The sequence below is a fragment of the Papio anubis genome, chromosome 7, assembly GCF_008728515.1.
Source record: "Papio anubis isolate 15944 chromosome 7, Panubis1.0, whole genome shotgun sequence".
In the NCBI taxonomy this organism is placed as follows: domain Eukaryota; kingdom Metazoa; phylum Chordata; class Mammalia; order Primates; family Cercopithecidae; genus Papio; species Papio anubis.
The window spans coordinates 58061035-58067505 of NC_044982.1; the positions used below are offsets into that span (position 1 = coordinate 58061035).

General features: G+C 32.6%; 1 non-coding gene across 1 annotated transcript; it reads left to right on the forward strand.

Annotated features, from left to right (window-relative positions):
* The first annotated feature begins 5746 nt into the window (after positions 1–5746).
* LOC116276040 lies at positions 5747–5849 on the forward strand. The gene has a single exon (XR_004185494.1). It is a non-coding gene; the product is annotated as a U6 spliceosomal RNA (small nuclear RNA).
* Positions 5850–6471: the final 622 nt, after the last annotated feature.

Here is a 6471-nt window from a genome sequence, read left to right on the forward strand (position 1 = left end):
TGATGGTGAAAATAATATTTGTAGAAGGCAAGAGTAGAAAGTATAAGTCATATGACTTTCTCTATTAAGGATTATGATTGTGTTAAAAGGTGACAATAAATTGTGTTAAAATTATAAGAATGATTAAAAATTGTGTTAAAAATATGTGACTGCCCAAAAATAAGCTGCCTTTTGGTGAAACAAATTTTATATTGAATTCATTGGTATATCATATTTAAGCAAAACTAAGACTATAATGGCATCTCATAAAGTTTAATTTTTAATGGCTAGACTTGGCTAGGGAATGAGATTTAGGAAGATAGTTTACATATAATTTTTAATTCTAATTTTCTCTAGTTTTAATATCAATGTGTTCTTTCATTCCACATATATCCATTGATCACTTTCTGTGAGCAAAGTGCACACCTAGGTCCTAACATACTTCTTCTTTCGGTAGTCTAACACAATATTGTATTGGTCACGATTATAGGAGGGTTTTTTTAACGTTTTATTATACAAAGTGTAGGCATGTACCAAAGCATATGGAAATCTATAAAAAATAATCCATACACACAAAAGTAAGCTTCAACAAATAAGAACCCATGGTCAATCTTACTTCCTTTAGTCCCTCTCCTACTTTTCCAGTTCCCATGTTATTTTGAGGCAAATTCTATGTTTAATACCATTTTATCTATAAGTACTTTAGTAATTATCTGTAAAATATATGGTTTCTTTTATAGCTTTATTTTTACAAAACCACTTCACCATATTACACCTAAAATTTGACAGTCTCTTAATATCATCAATTACATAGCTAGTGTTAAAATTTCCAATTATCATTTTTTATTTAAAAAATTAAATTATAGCACATATAAAAAGTGCAAAAATAATAAATGAACAGTTTGGTGAATTATCCTAAAGTACAAAACTTATGTAAGATACAGATCAAGAAATTGAATATTCCTAGAGTCACAGAAATTTTCTCTTGCCCCCTTTCAAGGGAAACCATTGTTCTGACTTCTGCCTAGATTAGCTTTGCCTGTTTTTGAATTTGATGTAAATGAAACCAACAGTGCATACACTTTTGCATTTGGTTTGTTTTACTGAACATTTTGTCTATGGGAGTCTCCATTATTGTGTGTAGTTATAGTTCATTGTTCATTTATTCTCATTGCTGTGTAGCATTCCATTTTGTATCATTATTTGTAAATTCTATTATCAGTTCCATGTGGAGCCACATTGGAATCTGAGGCTAAAGGAAACAATAATAGGGATCCTGCTTTTTTTTGCATTAATATTGATTTTTAAAATGTTGTACTAAATTTATGTATCTTGATTATTAGCCTTTTTATAGCCACTTAATTTTTTCTCCTGAAACAAGTGCTTCACTTACTTCACTCTAATCCCAACTCAGTCTGCTGTAAATGGACATGTCAGCTGCATACAGTTTTTGGAAATTATAAATAGTGTTGATGTAAACATATTTATATATTTCTGTTAAGTGTATACGCACACACATACACACACAAACAGGATTACAGGTAACTTTTTTTTTAAACCTTCTTTACAAATGTGTTATGTGTAGAACACATTATTGTCAACTACAATGTTGTATAGCAAATCTCCAAAACTTAATCAATTTGCATAACTTAAACATTATACTAGTTGAACAGAAACCCCTCATTTCCACTCTGCCCAACCCCAGGCAACCACAATTGTACTCTGTTTCTACGAGTTTGACTATTTTATATACCTCATATAGAAATCATGCAGTATTTGTACTTCTGTGACTGGCTTCTCTCACTTAGCTTAATATCCTCAATGTTCATACAATTATCATAAATAGTATTCTTTTCTTACAAAAGATGGAGTCTCACTATGTTGCCCAGTGTGCTCTAGAACTCCTGGGCTCAAGCGAACCTCCATCCTCAGCCTCCCCAGCAGCTGGGACAAGGCACACTTCATCATGTCTGGCTCAATTTTCTTTTAAATATCATAAAATCAAACTTAAAGGAATATTCTGTACACATTGTTTCTTTGAAAAGAACTCAACTATGATCCATGCATTGCTACTGTTTGATGTGGCTCTTAAGTCTCTTTAGATCTATAAGGTCTGCTCTCATCCTGTTTTCTCCCTTCTTTCAGTTTATTTGTTGAAAAAAAAATAGGTTATGTGTCCCACAGAGTTTCCCACTATCTGGATTTTGGTGTTGAGTCCCAAGGATGCATTTTTAAACATTTATCTGCCAGATTTATACACATGATAAGCAGATTAAAATGTTTGGCAAAACTACTTTATAGGTGATGGGTGTGTTTTCTTCCACACACAAGCACACGAATACCTGATTGTCTCATGTTTTTTATTAGCAGCCTTTCATGCCCAATTCCTGTATCCATTAATTTTGCCAAGCTTATGAAACATGCAAATGCTTACATTCTTTCTTGATTTATTAGTAGAGTATACCTGTGGGAATAAATATTTTCCATTAACTTTTGGGTTTTATAATGGTAGTCTTTATAGGAAAATAAAATAATTCTTGATTTTTTTTCTTTTAAATTGCCTGTTTTTAAAATAACGTATTGCTTTATTAGTATTCACTAGTGATGGGCAATTACTTTCAAACTGTTACGAGCACATATATATTTAATCATATTTGGTCTGTTTCAACCTGTTACAATTATTTTCCTTAATGATGATGAAATTGTTCTGTCTTTGCTGGAATGAGATATGTTGACTCCTGAAAACTTTTGAAAAGAGCCAGTGGTCTTGTGTAGCTTCCTTGCTCTTTTTATGACAGGATGTTTTAGAAACATATTATAAATATGCTGCTTCGGGCCTGGCATGATCTGCTTTTCGTTTTGTAAATGGATCTACCCTCACTTTGAGTTTTTCTGATGTTTCTCAGGATTAGATTCAGGTGTTTCATTCCAGGTTTTAAAAATTACCTAAATAATGCTGTGTCCTTCAAAGGGTATCACATTGAAAGGCATAGGATGTCAATCTGCCTCACACTGCTGATGTTAGTTTTTACACTCAGTCAAGTTGTTGTGTTACTTTTCTTAGTGTTAGTATTTTTCATTGCAACTAATAAGGAATCTGTAGGAAGGCACTTGGACACCATGCAAATATCCTGTATCTCATTAAAGAAAATCTTCCTAGCTATAGCAACCATTCATCACTTCTTTGCCTAACCAGTCTTCACTATATGTATTTTTCCATCTTCTGCAATTACTTACCATTTACCAACTGGCAATGGATATTGTACTTTAAGAAGCACTCTTCCCCCATTCATTTACCTGCTTACTTATTTATGATTGTTACATACTCTTGGATTCCTACTTTGATGTTTAAGTTTTCCAGGATTTGCCTGTTAAGTGTCACTTACAACTGCCTCCTATGACCTCGTAATATGCCCCCATGTGTTTTCTTATTATTATTATTTTAGCAGCATTTTCTTACTTTCTGTAATAGCAAAGTTTTCAAAATGATGATGTGCCTATCTTACACTAACTTTGTAATGGAGACATTTTATAAAATCAGGAAAAATTTGACATCATAATCTAATGAACACATTATTAGAAAATAAAATTAGAGGATAATATCTGCTAGGAATATAAATGCAAATACTTAACCCAATATGAGGAAATTGAATTCAGCAATCCTTCTGGATAACTAAGGACAATGGTTGCCATATAATATCCAAAATTTTCCTTTCCAAATCAAAAAAATAGGAAAGTTCTCTTTTTATTCTTAAAAGATCAAAAGTGAAAGTTAAATTTTGCAAATGTATGCCTAAAGCATAATTTGAATACAATGCTGAAATTGTAAATACCTGTAAGTAAAAAGAGAAAAATATCCCACCAAATCCCAGTGCAGATCTCTCAGGCTGCCACAATGCTCTTGCACAGACACAAGGCTTTGTGGCAAGCAAAGATGGGATAAGAAAAACTGTGGGAAAGCTATAACAGAGGGATTAGCCAAAGGAGCCTGAAGATGATTTGCAATGGACACTAAAAATATTCAATCCATTCTAAATCTAAAATACTGCATAAATGTCATCCAAGCAGATTGTGACATTAACTACAAGGGAAGGAGTTTAAAATATACATATATAATTTAAAGGGGAGGCAGTATTTAAAGGGGCAATTATAACTTACAATGGATCATGCCATATGAAGGGATAGAATACATTTAAATGGAAATTTAAAAAGACATAGCTTCTGGGGAAGAAAAAGAGACAAACAAGAAGGCAGAAACACCTTTTGGCAATAGGATGATGAAGGAGAAAAGAAGAAAAAGAAGACCTTATTTGGATTCTATGGGACAAGAGAGGACTCATAATCCTTCCCCAAACAACAAAACAAATAAAACCCCCTATATTTTGCAATAATGACTGAGGGGAGGAGGTGCTTATGGATCATGCTTTTGGTTTCATGAATAACACTTTGATTAATCCTAGGTCACAGATAATTTTTCTGTGTTTACATTTAGACTTGTGTTACATTTTGAGTTAATTTGTATATAAGATATAGGGTTTAGATTTAGGTTTGGTTATGTGTTTGCTTGTTTGTTTGCATATAATTATCACCAAATAGCTTCTTTTTTCATTCTGTCCAGGTTTTATAGTTTCTTTCAATGGGAAAGATGGGATGAAATTAATTACTTTATCTTACTTAGTACCTCCAGTGTTCTCTTTAATAAACACTACAGGTATTATAACTTAGATCAGGGACAAGAAAAAGATGCCCACTATGCCAACTATTATTGTATTGGTACTATTATCCAATGCAAATAGGCAGGATAAATTAATTAGTGGTCCAAGAAGGAGTAAATAAAAAGTCAGCTAGTCTCTATTTTGGATAGGAGTGGCACCATAAAACAATGATAGCAGCAATCAATGTTAAATCTAAGTCAAATCATAAAATAATTCAGTCAAGTAGCTATAATGGCAATAATAAATATTAAATATTTAGAAAAAATTAATGAGAAATGTGCAAATCTTATACAGAAAAATGTTAGAACAACACTAAAGGGTACAGAAATAGAATTAAACAAAACAGCAACACAATATTTAAAAGGTAACAATTATCCATATATTAATATATAAAGTGAATGTGATAAGAATACAAATGCCAACAGACTATTGTAGGGAGTGAATCAAATTGTGACACTAAAGTTCATATGAAAAAATAAACATGCAAGAATAGCCAGGAAATTTTGGAAAATATGTTTATGATAGGAAAGTAGCTCTGCTCTAACACTAAAACATGTGATACACTACCCGTAAAATTAAAGTAGTGATGTACAGGCAAACATGGCAAGAGAAAGTACAGAAATTAACCCCAGCACACAGAGAAATTCAGTATATGATAAAACGGCATCTTAAACCACTGGGGCAAGATGGATTTTTAAATAAATGATGCTGAAAAACCGTAGCCATATAAATAAAATTTGGCCCATACCTCATACCATATAAAAGAGTAAACTCCAAATAACTTAGGTATCTAAAAGTAAAAAGAAAACCTTGCAAATACTAGAAGAAACTTAGGCAAATTACTCTTTAACAATGGTATAGAACTCTGATTCAAATCCAAAGGAAATGAAAGAAAGAGCTATAAATCTGATTCCCTGAACAAACACGTTGCAAAGTAAATCATAAACAAGGCAAAATACTGTTGACAACTAGGAGATAATATTCATAGGCTGTACCACAGACACAGGGTTGATATCCTTACTATTTAAAGAACTCCTAAAAATTGAAGGACAGTGCTTACTTTGGTAGGACATATACAAAAATTGGAATGTCACAGAAAAGATTATCATGGCACCTATGCAATGCTGAAGTATTTGTGAAGTATTCCATATTTTTCTGGCTCTGAAGTAGAATTCAGAATGGATAGGTACAAAGTTAATTGAACTACAGAAATACATTCTAACCCAATGCAAGGAAGCTAAAAATCAAGATAAGAATTGAACAAGCTGACAGACAAAATAGTATCAAGAAAAGTAACTCAACTGACAGAGCTGAAACACACAAGAATTTCATAATGCAATTACAAATATTAATAGCAGAATAGCCCAAGCAGAGGAAAGAATGTCTGAGCTTGAAGAATGACTTTCTGACATAAGATAAGCAGACAAGAATAGAGAAAAACAAATGAGAATGAATGAGCAAAACCTCTTAGAAGCATGGGATTATGCAAACAGACTGAATCTACAACTGATTGCTGCACTTCAAAGAGATAGGGAGAATGTAACCAACTCAGAAAACATATTTCAGGATGTCATCCAAGAGAATTTCCCCAACCTAGCTGCAGAGGCCAACATTCAATTCAGGAAATGCAGAGAATCCCTGTAAGATGCTTCACAAGAAGATCATCCCAAAGACATATAATTATCAGATTCTCCAAGGTCAAAATGAAAGAAAAAAAAAATGTTAAAGGCAGCTAGAGAGAAAGACCAGGTCACACACAAAGGGAAGCTCATCAGGC